Source organism: Myotis lucifugus, unplaced genomic scaffold, assembly GCF_000147115.1.
Source record: "Myotis lucifugus unplaced genomic scaffold, Myoluc2.0 scaffold_274, whole genome shotgun sequence".
Lineage (NCBI taxonomy): Eukaryota > Metazoa > Chordata > Mammalia > Chiroptera > Vespertilionidae > Myotis > Myotis lucifugus.
The window spans coordinates 1,585,882-1,602,347 of NW_005871322.1; the positions used below are offsets into that span (position 1 = coordinate 1,585,882).

At 48.3% G+C, this 16,466-nt stretch overlaps 1 protein-coding gene across 2 annotated transcripts in view; it reads right to left on the reverse strand.

The window, feature by feature from the left end:
* Positions 1-15,791, reverse strand: part of SMPD3 (sphingomyelin phosphodiesterase 3) — a 77,627-nt gene extending 61,836 nt beyond the window's left edge. For both annotated transcript variants that reach the window (XM_014464976.2, XM_023763077.1), the window contains exon 1: positions 15,659-15,791. The gene's annotated coding sequence lies outside the window, so the exon portion shown is untranslated. The remainder of the gene's footprint in view (positions 1-15,658) is intronic.
* Positions 15,792-16,466: the final 675 nt, after the last annotated feature.

Consider the following 16,466-nt stretch of genomic DNA (forward strand, 5'->3'; position numbering starts at 1 on the left):
GAAAGCTCTCTTAAAGTAATTTACTTTCAAAAGAGAGTATTACTTAGAGCTGAAATTTATAAGAATTTATGTTTAGAATTAGTACTTAAGTTTATTTTTGTCATTTTCATAAGAAACTGTACCTTTAAATTAACATCCCACATCAGTGGGCTAAAACCTGATCTCCTCCTCACTCTTTTTTTCGGGTAGATTAAAGACTTCAGGGTATTTACAGACTTTCTGCTCTGCCCTGCAAAGTCAGGCCAGGCCAGGAACCACTGACCAGCAAGTCCCAGTGGTGGGGCAGGGTTGGCCCACAGAACTGGTGGTGTGTGGTGGACAGGAGAGGCTTTGAGGGACCTAGGTTGAGCATCCCAAGGGCCAGGGCAGCCTGGGCCTGGATTTTAAATTTGACTTTGTTGTTTTTCTTAACTGTTGCCACAACCATAATCCAGGGTCCCATAAGTCAGAACCATAGGTTTTATTTTCAGATAGTCGTGCTCAAGGTGATGATTTATTCTGATTCTTTCATGGGAACCTTCTACATCTGTGGATGCCTAAATGTCGCCTCCCCTGGGGCTCCATCCTGTGCTCAGAGGGGCCTCCCTGACAGTCTCCTCTGCCGGCATGTTCCCCATGCCTCCCTCCGTCTATGGGGTGACATCTAGTCTGTATGCCCTTGAAACTTTGTGATGAGTTTGAAGCGAGAGGTAACTTTGGAAGCCCTTGGCATGTAGAGAGGAACTGTGTCCCTCTACAAGAGTAAGTGAGGTCGTGGGGAAAGCATGGGGACTGGGGTCTGTCTAGGAGCAACCACATTTGAGCTGCCAGTGGAGGATGGAAGGGTCAAGGAGGCACAGTAGAGGAGATAGGAGCTCAGTTGGGAAAACTGCTGAGGCGAAGAAGCTGAGAGTTTCTAGGAGGGAGTGGCCAGGAGGGCCTACACGGATTCCTGTCTGCTGCTCTTGTTATTCTTTTTTTTAATTCATCTCTTTAAAGTCATAAAAAATTTAAATACCTGAATTCCAATCTTCATAAACATAGCAAACGTTAACATTTTGATATGTTTTCTTTCAGTGGCTTTCAGTGGTTTAGGGTTTTAAATGTTACAATTAAATATATATATTGTATATATAAATTTGTACTCAATTTAACATTTATATCACAAGCATAAGTCTATAATGGTCTTTTTTTGTTTGTTGTTAATTTTCACGTGAGGATATTTTTCCATTGATTTTTAGGGAGACTGGAAGAGAGAGGGAAAGACAGAGAGAAACATCCATGTGAGAGAAGCACGTCGATTGGTTGCCTATCACATGACCCCCAACCAGGACCCTGGCCAGGGAGGAGCGTGCAACCAAGGTACGTGCCCTTGACCAGAATCGAACCTGGGACCCTTGTCTGATGCTCTGTCCACTGAGCCAAACCGGCTAGAGCAGCGGTTCTCAACCTGTGGGTCGCGACCCCTTTGGGGGGGGGGTCGAACGACCCTTTCACAGGGGTCGCCTAAGACCATCGGAAAACACATATATAATTACATATTGTTTTTGTGATTAATCACTACGCTTTAATTATGTTCAATTTGTAACAATGAAAATACATCCTGCATATCAGATATTTACATTACGACCCATAACAGTAGCAAAATTACAGTTATGAAGTAGCAACAAAAATAATTTTATGGTTGGGGGTCACCACAACATGAGGAACTGTATTAAAGGGTCGCGGCATTAGAAAGGTTGAGAACCACTGGGCTAGAGCCCATGATGGTCTTTTAAAACATGGCAAACATCATTCAGGCTGCTATAATGTTCAGCACCACCTCTTAATTCATCTTCTTCATTATATTACTCCTTTCTGTCGTTACATATATTCTGGCTACTTGATGTCAGGTACTGAGAGTAGTATGCACATTTACTGTCTTTGTCTTGTATTTCCAAGGTAACAGATTTTTGCCTCCAGTATTTTGATGTTAAAATATTGAGTGTACAAATGTTCAGAACAGTCATGCTTCCACAATTGCTCCTATGAATATAAAATTACCCGTATTATACTGCTTGACACTGCTCATTGCCTTAAATTGTGCTTTGTCTGATGTAGCCACTCATGCTTTTTCTTTTGTTTGCATTTACCGGGTATAGCTTTGCCTCTCCTGGAGTTGTTTTATTTTAGGTGAGTCTCTTGCATTCGTTTAATCAGGGGAACTTTTTTTTCCTCACAAGGGAATGTTAAATGCTTACATTTATTGTCATAACCATTTTGAGTGGCTGCCCATAATCTTGTTTTAGGTTTTCTGCACTTCCTTTCTTTTCTGACTTTTGAGCCATCGCTGATGATTTGTTTTATCTTCTGCAGTGATTTGGAAGGGAGACATCTTGCTTCTCACTCCACTGATCTGCATTCTGTCGCCTCCAACAAATGTTTTAATTTGTCTCTGAGTTCGCTTTCTAAGCAGCTCTGCTTATCTCGGGCCAGGTCCCTCTCATCTCCTTTGGTGGAGGCGACATTCTCTGCAGAATGGTTTTAAAGGCCCTATGTTTATTTTTCTTTGTTTGCTCACTGGGAAGAGAGTCCTACACAGCTGGAGCAGGAGAGCTGAGGGCCACTCCCAGGAGGTGCCCTGGTGCTTCCTGTGAGATTGAAGGGACCAGCCAGGCCCTAACCAGAGAGGGGAGGGGGGTGTTTGGTGTTGGTGACGGGGCAAGGCAGAAAGTGTCATCACCACGCCTATGGAAGCCGCAGGAAGAGGTGCCTGCTGGCCCCTGGTTGAGAAAAGCAGTCTGAGCAGACTGGTCCCAGCTGGCAGGGATGAGCTCTTTGCAGAGAGAGGGTCCCAGGGCTGAGGGACCAGAGTAAGGGCGGGGTGGGAGGTGGGGTGACTGGAGATGGTGGGGTTGTGACTCTGGCCTAGATAGTGGTTCAGGGACTGTCGGTCTCAGGCGTGAAACTTCTGGGCACATGAATTACTTTAAAATATGCTTTTTAAGACTTCTAAATGGAATTTCAGCGAGGGCTCTTTTAGTGCCTCCATTTGTCTACTCTCTTAACCAGGTGTTGCTCTAATGTATTGTATATTAAAACTCTCTCTCTCTGGGGCAATTAAAAGCTTTAAATGACTTGTTTAGATCTAAACCCTCTGGCATTTTTTCCATTTATGCAAGCTAGCTGCTCCTCTGTATCCTCTAACACGGAGGTGCGGGTTCTTGGCAGGGCACTGCCACACCCACAGACGGGGGAGAGCTGGGTCTGGGACAGACAGGCCAGGCTGGGCTGGCTGGGAAGGACAGGTGTCCAGGGCCCAAGAAGGTCTCTAGAGAGAGATACAGGCTGGGTAGGGCTTTTCTTTTCTTCCCCTGCTCCCAGCTTTATGGAGATGTTATTTTTTTAAATATTTCTTTCTTTTTTTTTTAATTGTTTAAAGTATTACATGTCTCCTTTTTTTCCCGATTAACCCCCCTGGCCACTCCCACCCCCGAGGGCAAGCCCCCACCGCTCCAGTGTCTGTGCCCATTGGTCATGCTAATATGCATTCATACAAGTCTTTTGGTTGACCTCTAACCCCCGCTCCCCTGCCTTCTCCCCGAGGTTGGACGGTCTGCTCAGTGCCACCTTGTCTCTGGATCCGTTTTTGTTCATCAGATTATGTTGACCATTATATCCCACCTATGAGTGAGATCATGTGATATTTATCTTTCTCTGGCTGGCTTATTTTGCTTGGCATAATGCTCTCCAGTTATGGAGATATTATTGACATATAACGTATAAGTTTAAGGTATACAATGATTTGATACACATATATACTGCAAAATGATTACCACAGGTCTTCATCTTCTAGGGGGCATGAGAGGTGTGTGTGTGGGGGGGTGGGGGGCTGGCCTGCCACCAGTGATCCTCCGCCTGACAGGGCCAAGACTTTCTGAAGAGTGACCTTAGGGACCTGCTGGTGAGAAGGGGCCAGGATGGTGCATGCACAGATAGGGCTCTGAGGGGGCAGCCTCACCCCTGGGGAGGGTAGTGAAGCCAAATAGCAACTCAGGGGAGCTAGACCATTTCCACTGGACACCAAAGACGGATACCTCACCAACACCAAGAGCTCTGGGATCAGCATCTCCGCTGATCCTCTGGATGCCTAGGAACATTTTAACCAGAATCAAGAAGTAGCCTCACCAGGGTCCACAAGCAGGTTCCACAAAGGCCTTGGGACAGGCCCGGCCACTGGAGATCAGGTCATTGCTCTCATCTCCATGTTGCCAGATGAGGAAACTGGGTTCCAGAAATGCAGATGATGTCATCCAAAGTCACTCAACAGGCCAATCCCAGCTCCCTACAGCGCCTCAAAATATTCCAACCCATGTAATGTATAAGGGTTTTCTCTTCTCCTTCTATGTGTGTTTAGTGTGAACATTCTGACTCAGTTGTTAACATCTAGACCCAACACATGTGAGTGAGTGTGTGTGTGTGTGTGTGTGTGTGTGTGTGTATTCCCTCAACAGTTAGTCCTCTTCTGTGCTTCCAGTGCTGTCTGCCCATCCCCCATTATACCATTTACCTCACTGCACTGGAATTATCTATTTGTGTTTGTCCTCCTCACAGGAGTGAGTACATAAGGGCAGGGACTTTATGTTGTTCTTTGTAAAGTGTACAGTTGGCATACACAAATTTTGTTAAATAAATGTTAATGAATTCACACCTCTCCACTTACTATTCATAGGTTACAGCGGCGTGGTCCCAATAAACATGCAATCCTTTTATAATCAAATATTTTTAAATTATGTTCTTTTGTAGGTTAACAACCTAAAAACTGTACTTTGCTCAGCATACTTGTGCCTGTGGAGACCGTGCCTAGGGAGAGCATGGCTGCTTCAAGGTGCCATGGCAAAGGGTCTCAAGTGTGGGTCTTTCCAATGAAGTGTGCAAAGAAGAATATTTTCACTGAATGTGCCCAATAAGTTTCTGAAATACACCAGCCTCTGCCTCCTATGCCTTTCATGCTGCTACTTCAGATCCACAGTTGGACCTGCTCAGGCTTGACGTGAGACAAGGTTGGCAGAATTTATTAGATCCGAATTTGGCTCAACTGCTGGGCTGCATTGTTCCATAGGTGTGAGGAAACACCTAAAGGGAACATCATGCGGTGGCCGTGTTCATTTGCGCATTCCTACACTGCATTCTTTGTTCTATTTTAGAATTGATAGACTGCCTAAGGGCAGGGACTGTGTCTCATTTACCTACAGCTCTCCAGAGCTTGGCCCAGGGCTTAACACAGGTAGATGCCAGGTGCATGAGCAAGCTTTGAACACTTGCTGAGCACTTACTGTGTGCCAGGGCCTATGCTGGGGGCTGATCATAGGAATCTCTAAAAATTAACATTCCTTGGGGTCACAATGATCAGGTAAAAGTGGCCTGGCTGGTGAAGCTGCTCTGAAGTAACTATGGCTCTAACTTCTGATGCCAGTCATTCTAAGCATCTGTGCCTTTATTATTACTATTCCAATCTCTCAATTTGATTTTATTCTTCAGAAGTCATCATTCCCCCCTGTTGTGTTCAGTGTATGCTGTCACACATTAATCATTACTTGGGTCAATGGCCAGATGAGCCCTTAGCATTCCATTACCAAGTGTTTGTCATTTCTCATTAGTGATATGTTTATAATCACTAGGGACTTATCACTGGACAACTTGTCAAAATCCGTGTGGCCTTGCCAACCCGTGTATTTATCCTTCTAGAACTGTGGAGGACATCTGGAACCCAAGCATGGCTTTCCAGAGAAAACAGTATGGCACCATGATCCCTTTCATCTTCTATCATCTTATACATCAAAATCCCTCTCTACTTATCAAAGGACACTCTCATATCTGTGAACGTTACTTCCCCTCTGCCTCACATCCTTCACAGAACGGCAGGTGCCTCTTGGAAGAGCTACTGCATCTGTGGTCCTCTCCTTCCTGCCTTTGTTTTCCATTGTTGTTAGAAGTGTAGCCATGGAGAGAAATCTAGTGGGCAGCAGCAACTGCAGCCATTAGAAAAGATAGATTTTCCCTCTAACCAGCCTGAGGAGAAGGGGATTTGGTTTCCAGTCCCTGCACTGTGCAGAGAAATAAGCTGAATGCATTCAAAATGGAAAGTCCAGAAACATCTTTTGTCAAACAAGATCTCTGCATGGGAAGGAGCCCTGACTGACAGGTTCTGCATCCAGAAAGGTCTGTGGGATTTGCAGTGACCCTGACTCAGGCCCTCACAGCAGCCATCCCAGGAGGCAGCTACTCATGTCACTGGGGAACCGTGGACCAAAGCATAACACAGCCTGCCTCCTGGAACACAGAAAAATGGCCTCAGCCTAGGGGGGCAAGGCTTATGGCTCCTCCCTCTCAGAAAGAGCCATCCTAAACTGCCTAGATTTGGGCACGATAGCTGTGCTTGGCATCTCTGCTTCCCAGCAGCCCATGCTGCCTGCCACCTGACCCAGGCAGCAATCCTTAGAGCAGACCTCCCGCCCTTCTAGTGCCTAGGACCCTTGTAAGACCAAATGGGAGAAAAGGCCATGCACATTCCTTGAATAGTGCAGAGCGCTGGTAGGAACACTGGATTTTGATGCTGTGTGGCCATGCCCTCCACAAGATCGAGCTTTGCGCATACTCGGTGAGCATGCTCCACACTGCAACAGAATGCCCAGATGTAGTGCGATACCTTCAATTGGTGGTTTCTAATTTCACATCCCTTCTTCTGCCTATGAACTTTTTTGGTTCTCTAACACTTATTAGCCTGACATCCAAGGCTTTCCAAATCCTTATTTCCAAACATCTATTTCCTACTGAAACCCTCTTTTCCATCTCAGGGCCCCCAGAAGACGCCATTGGCATTCTCAACCCTGTTCATTTGGTCACAGCTTTTCCCTGTCTTCCTTCCCCACCCGCGTTACCCCTCAGAGCCTCTCCAAAGTGTACCCATCCTTGAAGATCAAGCAGAAGACCTCTATGCAAGCTGACCCACAAATCACTTCACTCGTCTTCAAAACAATGCTGACTGGTTTCCTGCTGACGGGAACCAGGGAGGCAGCGATCACAGTGGTGAAGAGCAGGCTCGGAAATCAGGTTGCCTAGGTTGGGGTCCTGGTCCCACTTCTTGCTGCTTATGTCACCTTGGGCCAGTGACTTAAAGGCCCGGAGCACTGCTTTCCTCAGCTATAAGGTAGGGATAATAAGGGTAGCTCTTTTATGCATATAGAGTTCTGAGCACAGTGCCTGACGCACTGTAAGCACTAGATAAAGAAAGATTAGTATTATCCCAGGTAACAGCCGTAGCCCAGGAAAAATAGATGTTATCATCCCAGATGAGGAAAATGAGACCCAGAAAGTGTCAAACATTTGGCCAACATCACACATTTAGTGAGAAAACTGAGATGCAGACTCAGGTCTGTCTGCTTGGGACCCACAGCTTTCCCACTGCCGTAGCCAACCCACCCTAATCAGGCTTCCAGCGGTTACGTCAGCCCTTGTTCCTTGCTACACTCAACACAAGGCACTTCTTTCCACAGCCAGTCCCCGGGCTCCTCGAAAGCAAGGTTTCTCAGAATGATCCCACGCCAGCTACCCACCATTCAGTATTTGTTGAGGGAAACGTGGGGGAAAGTGCATTTCAAGACCAGACTCTAACCCAAAGGAACTTAGTACTGGTACTTAGGTGCCCAGAAGTCAGGGGCCTCTCCAAGAATCAGGGTAAGCCTACCTCCAGGCTCTTCCCCACCTAAATCCACCCAACACACTTAGATGCAAGAATCTGACCATATTGCTCTCCTGCCAGAACACTTCCAGGGAGCCCCATACATCCTGTGAGACTAGTCTGAGTGTTTTCTCTAGAGTCCAACATGCTCAATTAACATAAGTCTTCACTGAGCTTGACATATATTTCTTTGGTCCAGGAGGCAAACTTTCAGGAGAGGAAGAGATGGTCAAGGACAGCAACAATGTGCTCTCTCAGAGCTGTGCAGTGAATGGACCCATGGCCTGCGCTAGGAGGCAGGGAACCCTGGTTCTACTGGGGCTATGATTCCCAGATTTATGTCCCTTTATTTTTAAAGCAAAGCTGCATGTAAAGTGCTCTGTACACCAAATTCATAATGTCAGAATTTCATGATAAACATGATGGAGAACAGTGCCCATTTTGCTGTTTGCCTCGTCATCCAAGTAAAAGAACCTCATGTGTGTTAATGGGACAGAGAGAAGAACATGACAAGTTGTGTAGTGTGCCCAAAGTTACTGAGACCCTACATTTTGGTGTAGATACACTTAATCAAATGAAACTATCCTTCCAACCTCCTCAGGGACCAAGCAAAGATGGGGAATGAAGAGTGGGATTGTAAAAAAAAAGTCCATGAAGACTCTGGATAGAACATTCTCTATTAACACCTAAAATCCCATTTAGTCAAAGCTATTATTTTTTTTTAGTGCCTGTTATATACTAGGTGTTTTATTTGCATTTTCTAATTTACTCCTCACCACAACCTTCCAGAGAGGTGGTACTATCTCCATTTTGCAGAAGAGGAAACTGAGACTCCATGTCGTGGTCAAGGCCAGTCGGTAGAAGAGTGGCTTTGACCTCACATACGTATGACTCCGGTCCAGAATCTTTCTCCTAAAGCACAAGGCTTACATTTCCTTAAGGAATCCTGGAGTCCAAAAGACTCAGATCTCTTGGGTCATCTGTTACAATCACCCTCTAGACATCCTCTCCCTCAACTCATTAGCAGAGGTTAAGACCTGTTAGCATAATGCAGTTAGCTAATTTACTTATTGTATGTAAACGCTTGAAATCTTTCCTCAGTATATTTATCTGCTAGAAAATCAGGACCACAACAAAGCTTAGCAAGTGTTTTCAACATGTGTTAACTAGCAGTAAATCTTTTGCTTAATTTCGCTGAAAATTGTCTGCTTGTTCCCTTTCCTGTTGCCCTATCTTGTAAAATTCTATAAGCTCCATTTGATAATAACAACAGCTAAAGTTAACTGAGCACCCACTCTGTACCAGTCAAGTGATTTAATTCATAACCGAGGAAGTAGGTTCTGTTATCATCCTCATTGTACATGTACAGGTGAGGAAACAGAAGCGCAGAGAGATTTGTCAACTTGCCCAAGGTCACACAGCCCAAATGCAGGATTCATCTCAGACTGACTGATTACAGAACCTACTTTGCTAAATGCCTCAGTTTCTAAAGAAAATTTTCTCCTAAAGGAAAACACTCTAGAATAGCCCTGTCCAACAGAAATATAATGTGAGTTATAAATGCAAGCTATGTAATTACAAATTTTCTAGTAGATACTTAAACAAGTAAGAAGTGAAATGAAGTTTAATAATAATTTTATTTTGACCCGATATATAAAAATATTAACATACTAATGAGCTATTATATATTCTTTTTTATATTGGTTTTTCAAAATCTGGTGTATATTTTATACTTACAGCACATTTCAATTCAGACTAGCCACATTGTAGGTGTTCAATAGGCACATGTGGCTATTATATTGGACAATGTGGATATATAAATGGACATTCTCCTTGTCCTAGTTCATCAATTTTTTGTTTCTATTTCAGCTTTAAATTTGAGTCGCAAATTATGATTGGGTCAAATAAGTCTATGTTAATGGAAAGATGCCCTGTGGGTCATTTAATGAACAGAGCAGCAGGTTAGGACAGTGGAAAGAATAAGCTTTAGGAGTTGTAACATCTGGGTTCTGATCCCCTTCTTTCCCATCATCTGGGACTCTGGCCAGTGGCAACCCTCAGCTTCCCTCAGCCTCTTTCCTTATGTTAAAGAAGAGTTGATGGTTTGTGATTATTAAGGTTCTTTTCATTTCTAAAAAACTCTTTCTGCTAACTGCACACACCCTTTTCAGGGTTTTGGCATCTGTTTGCACTTTCCACTCAAGATTTCTACATGGCAGGGCTTATCCTAAGTTGGGTTGTGTTCCCTGTGCCCAGCTCTGTGCCTGAGACATTGCAGGCACAAGAAGAAATGAAAATCCAGTTCTTCTTTGAGGGACCCCTAGGCGTCCCGGTTTTTGCCAGAATAACTATAGCAGCCTTAGCAATTAATTACACTTTCATTTCCTTTCTCATACTGGCCTAAAATCTTGACAATCCAAGCTTTCGGAAGGGTTATAGCCAGGATTAAAAATCATTTCCTGATCCTGTTAGCAAAGACCATAGTGCTCAGCTGTAGGCACAGCTGCCGAGAGACCCCCCACAAATGGCCTCGCTCTTATTACATGCTGTTCTGATGCTGAGGAGAGTTAATTAATGACTCTAAATAAGAAAACAATCAAATCTGTCTGCGGTCATATGAGTCAGAGCAGACCCAGATGGGGAGCCAGGTCTCTGGCCTCCAAGTGCCCTCGGGAAAAGCAATAGCAGCCTTTACTCCATGTGTCAGAACCCTGCAAATCCCCAACCTAGAAGGAGAAGGAATGACTCCAGGAGGATTGGAGACCCAGCTTGATGCCAAGCATTTTCTTAAAAGGCCAGGCCCCCTATCTGCGTGTTGTGCAGAGTGAGGTTCAGGGAGAGGAGGAACAGCATGAGTCTGTTTCTATTTTCTTTAGATACCCAAACCTACAGCTACTGAATGGGGAATTCTCAGGCACAGGCCCCTGGTGTGTGTGGCAAGATTGGTGTAGCTGGCACTGCCACCTTGGGAAGACTGAAGGACATGTGGCCTGAAGCCCATCAAGCCCCAAACCTGTCCTGCAGCCACATATGACGGCAGAACTCTGATTCTGATTACATGGAGGCAGGAATGTGATGCTTCCCTGAGATTTGTTGAGGTTAACAGCCGTGAAAACTTTTATTTCGGTGTTAGAGGCTTTGCTGTGAAAATCGGAGAGTGGAATAGGTGGAAAAAGCCTCTTAACAATATCCACGTGTTCTCAGAATTGGACAGGATGCCAGCAAATAAAGACAAGCCTTACTTTTGGCTCTAAACGTACTCTGGAAAATAATAACAGCCTCCTCATGGCTTCCCCCCTCCCCCATTCTTGCAGATTATTAAAACACGTAGTGTTGCCATCCAGGCTTGGCTCCCTGTGAAATTTTTCCACTCTGGAAAGAAAACCCTGGGCTACTGGCCATGCGGGTCATTATGCTTTCCTCTTCTTTGGTAATCAACTTCAGGTAACAAACTTTTTGTCAGGATAATATGTAAAGTGTGTGGTAACAATCCTTGATGAAATTAAAAGGACTTTTTGTGGTTTCTGTCTGAATTTTAGTGGGCCCCAAATCCCATTCCTCTAAAATTTGGTTAGAATCTCACATAGAATGGCCCAACACTTCAATTTCACTTCTAAAATAGTGGTAGGACAAAAAACAGCGGCAAGAAGGAGGCTCCGGAATTCAAGAGATCCAGATTGGAACCTAAACTCCGTCCCTTCTGGTCTGTGTGATAGTGGGCAAGCCCCTTTCCTCTCAAAGCTTCATTTCCTCATCTTGGAGGTGGGAATAACACCACCACCTATCTCATGAGGCTGTGAGGATGAAATACGTTCTTACATGTGAAGAGCCTGACTCAGAAACGTTTCTCCTTATTATTAGCTCATAATTCTTTAAATAGGGATCGCCAAAGGGTTCGTTCGAAGTGATGCGCTGAAAGCCTCTACAGCTCTGTTTCCTCTTATTCCATTATGTGATGAGCTTTGGGAAAATCCTCACAAAGGCTGGCTGTGGTCCTCAGAGCTTGCCTCACGCCCTAAAATCCTCCCTTCTCACTAATGGGGCTGAGGCCAGTGCTGTAGAACCTTGGACAGCTCCACTCCTTAGCCATTGCTGGCTGCCTGAGGGTGCAAACTGCTGGGGGGGATTTTCCTAAGAAAGGTTGTGTTAATGGGAGGGTTTAGGATTCACCAGGGCTGCAGTCTCCCAACACGCATGCCACTTGCATTCTTCAACTAACCTCAGGGAAGCATCACATTCGTGCCTCCTGGAATATTCTGAGGGACCCGGCCTCAGAAACCCATGAAGTCTACTCATAGATTTACTGAATCTTCAGGCCCTTTCCTTCTCTCTTATGAACTCCAAGGATTTTTTTTTCCCCCAAGAAGAACAGAAACACCACCCACATCTTCCTGTATCTGATGATATTTCATTTGTTTGGCTTCAGCACAAGGATTAAAGATTCTCGATTAACTTCAAGTGAAAGTAATAATGTGTGAGCACGAAGAAAGGTTTTACAAGACAAGGAGATTCAGGTCTGAATTAAAAGGAACATAAAATAATGGTATTGCCTGTAGGTGATGTTGAGCGTCATTCTCTAATCAGAATAAGCAGGTGGTTCAATTTATGAAATAATTTAGTTTTTCACTCTCCAATGCAGAACACAATATATAGTCACCTTCTGAACAGGCAAGGAAGATATTAAGTCCTATTTTTACTTTATGATACTGAGTCACATAGTTCAATGCAAATCACATGGATGCCAAAGTAAGAACAATACCAGGTATTTAAATACCTCCTTTCCTTTGAGGAGCTTAAAAGAGTTTGTGGCTGCATGAAATCCCTTTACAGCAACTCCCGGAGAAGGGACACTGTCACCAGGTGGGCATTTGAGACTCATCCATCTCATCCATCTCATCCATCTCCCACACTCCCATCATTAGCCTGGAAGAGCCAGTGTTTGCCAGCTCTTTATAGTCTCCTGATACCTGCATTTTATGGGCCACATTGCCAACCAGGAAAAGAAGGCTTATGTTTGAAAAATATGTTATTGACCTATATGTTATATGTTATTCAATAACAGGAAGAGAAAAGCATCAAAGTGAAATAGGGAAAAAAGGAGAAAGAAATCATAGAGTGAGAGGAAGAAACAGGAAAGATGCTTAAACCTCTCTGATTTTGATAAATGTTTTCTATGCATTTTCCTCATAGATGGATTTGATGCCCAGCCCCAACGGGATGAAAACATAAAGGCCTTTATTTAGGCCCTCTTTAAATATTTCCCTGTGGGTAAGGACAGCGGCAGTCCCACTGCTAGAATTAGCTTGAAGAAACTGCAGACAAGCACATCAGCTCAGGACTCCAAAGGCAGACAGGGAGTCCCCACAGAGAAGGGTTTATGGTTTTCACCTAACAATGCTCACACCCACCCTGAACCTCCACACCATGGTTTAGCTTCTTCCCAGCAGAGGTCGCTGTGGATACTGGCAATGGATACTTGAGACTGGACGTGGCCGGGCTGGGTGGTGGCTCCACTGTCTGCTCTTCTTGTGGTTCCACTGGGAAAGGTGGTCTCAGGCAGGGATTATATCAAAGCATAGCATCTTTGTCATGAAAGTACTATGAGGCTGAGGTCACTTGCTGGGAGTGGCAGGTCTTGGAGGGCTGTTCTCATCCTCTGAGGGTGTCTTCCCACAGCGGTACCTCGGTGTCACACCAGTGCCCTCTCTGCAAGTGTACCCGGTGTTACTGAGAGGCCACCTGTCACTGACCAGCAACCCCAGCCCATGGTCCTTCCAGACACAGAGACCAAAGTGACAAAAGTTGCCTTGCTGCACAATCTTGCACCCCCTTATAAGGGACTCTGTTGATTCACACCCCCAAGCCCCATTTGGCAGCCTATGCTGGTGACGGGTGCAGAATTCTCCTCAGCCTGAATATTCTGAGGGATGGAAAGGGCAAGACTCTGGGGAGGGTGTTAGGTTCAGACCTGAGACCGCCCCCCACAAAGAGCCCACATTCTGGGTCACACCCAGGCATGCAGGCCAGGCCCAAGGTGGCCTGAAGCTACCTCCACCCTGAGACATCCACTTGGACCCTCGTTCATTACTGTGGCTTGAGAGTGGAAGCGGAGACTACCCTGCACCCATCCCCATCCTCAACATCCAAGGCCACCAGTAAGTGGCTCTTCTCACACACACCCAGCCAGATGCCCAAGCTCACCATGACACCCAGCGAACACTGGAGCACTCACTTGTGCATTCTACCCAGTTATGCACATTCACACACACATTGATCCATGCAAACACCATTACCCATGCAAACACACTGTGACACACAGAAACACACTCAAACCCGGGAACCAAATTTGACTTATCATGGCTGATGGCACGTGTTGGGGTGGGGGTGGGGTCCACTCAGGATGTCCCTCTGGACCCTGGCCCACTCAGGACTGCTGAACCGTGGGCCCTTCCCCGGGAGATGGAGTCCCCCAACTGTCCACATCCTTGTGGTCCCAGGTCTTGAACGCCCCCAGAAGGGACCCTGGTTACCATCGCACACATGGCATCTGGGTGCTGGGCTGGCAGCGGGTGTGTGTGGGGGGCGTTGAGTGTGGAGGGGGGCGCGGGGTGCGGAGGAGAAGAGTGCGGGGCATAGTGCCCTGCCCGGGCTCAGCCGCCTCCTCTCCTGGGATTTTCCATCTCCGCTCGCGCGGGCCTGTGAGGAGCGAGCGCGCTTTGTCTCCCGCCCGGCATCTGGCACGTTTCCGCGGAAGCTCCCCGCGCCGCGCCCGAAGCCCCCCCTCTCCTGGCCGCGCCCCCCGCTCAGCCCTTGGCGCAGGCCCGCCAGTGCGGCGACCGCCGCTTTGTCCTCCCGCGGATGCCAGGGCGGAGAGCGAAGCCCCGTGCCCGGAGCGCCCGCCGCGTGCCGGGGGTGTAGGTCTCCGCGCCTGATTTGGGGCGCACCCTGCGCCGAGGGGAGCAGCCCCTGGGGTCTGCGGACTCGGGGGGTGTCTGCCCGGAGCTCCAGGGTGCCTGAGAAGGGACCGCCCTGTCCCGCCCCGCACCCGTCCGCCCGGGTCTAGCTCCCCTCCGGGTGCAGGAGCGCGGGCCCCCGGGGCGGGGTGGGGCGGGGTAGGAGGGTGGTTTCGACTTGGTGTCCCTGGCCTGGATCCAGGTAGAGAGGGCCTCGGAGATCAGACCTGGGAGGGAGCGGTCGGGAGGGCTCCCTCGATCCCTCTTACTGTCCCCCACCGCACACCTCGCCCCCAGGGCCACTCGGACCTTCGGCGCCGGGCGAGCGCGGAGGACCCCGAGAATCCGTCGGTGCTTTCCTGTTCCCGCGACCCAAGCAGGTGCGGGGAAGTCCCCCGCCTTTGCCTCTTACCCCCCAATCCCCTCTCCCTCAATAACATAGGCGGGTCCAGTAAGAGGGGGGGGGTCCCCTGTCTCCATCTATCCCCTCTTCACAAAACCCCGGGCTTCGGGGAAAGGGTGGGCACGGGGAAGGGTCATCCTGATCCCCAACAGCCCTTCCGGAATAACCCGGGAGGGTCTGGGCAGAAGGAATCCTGTGGTCTCCTCCATCACAGCCAGACCCCCTTTGCAGCCTCAAGCAGCCGAGGTCCTGTGGGGAAGGGTCCCTGCCTCCGGACCTCCATCCCTCCCGTCCTCAATGATCCAAGCAGCGCGACTTCAGACACCGGGGAGGGAGGCTCCCAGCTCTGGACGCCCCCAGGAGAGACGGGGCGGGGGAGTGGCCCCTCAGCTTGCCCCTCACACTCAAGAGCCCCCTCCACCATAAAACAAAAACTAACCCAAGCCGCTCCGACCTCAGGCGCCGGGCTAGAGGGAGGCCGGCCAGGAGTCAGCAGCTCCCTGGGACAGATGGTGTGGAGGGCGGCGAGGACAGGTCCCATCAACTCCCCAGGCCCCCCCACTCCCTCTCCAATAAAACAAACGCGAATTCAGCAGCACCGACCTCAGAGAGGCAGGAGAGCGGTCAACGCCAGGCAGTGCACCCAGCTCCTCGGGGCTCCTTGCGGCTTCCCGAAGGTAGTTCTCGCGGCGGCGGCGGCGGCGGAGGCGGCCGCAGCTCCCGCGGCTCCCGCGTTCCGAGCCTCCCTCGGACTCAGCACCTGGAGCGGAGAACAGCTCCGCGCCTCATTCCGATGGCCCCGCCTCCTGTGCGCCGCCATAGCCAATGGCGACCCGGGCCCCGCCTAGGAGGCCGCCCATTGGGGGGGGCGCCTTCCCCTCACCCTTCGGCTCCGCCCGAGGGTTCCTAGGTCTCTCTGTCAAGACCACATCCCCCAGAGACCGCCTGCGTTTTCGCACTGCCTTCTGGAACTTGTAGTCCTTCATGGACCCGGAGTGAGCTCCTGCCGCGGGAAGGTGGCCAGAGATGGACTGCATTTTCCAGGATGCATTGAAGAAACGGAGGCTCTGAGGAGGGCGGGAGGACTGTTTCCATAGCAAAGGCGGCTGGTTGCAGATGGCTGAGGGAGAAAGGGGAAACCTCGAAGGATTGTGCGTGACTTCGGGAGCCTCTTGGGAGGCCGTTTGGATTCTTTTTTCTCCTTGGTCCCCACCCCGGAATTCGTGGTCTTAGTTTTACTATCCGAGAAGAAGGCGTGGAGCCGTCCCCCCCCGCCCACACTCCGCGGTGATGGGGCAATTCCAGGGCGAGCAGCTTTGGTTTGCCCAACAAAGGTGAGAGGGGACGGAGACCTTCCCACCACATTCTGAACTTTATCCCTTTACTTTTTTTTGGTCTCTATCTTGTCATA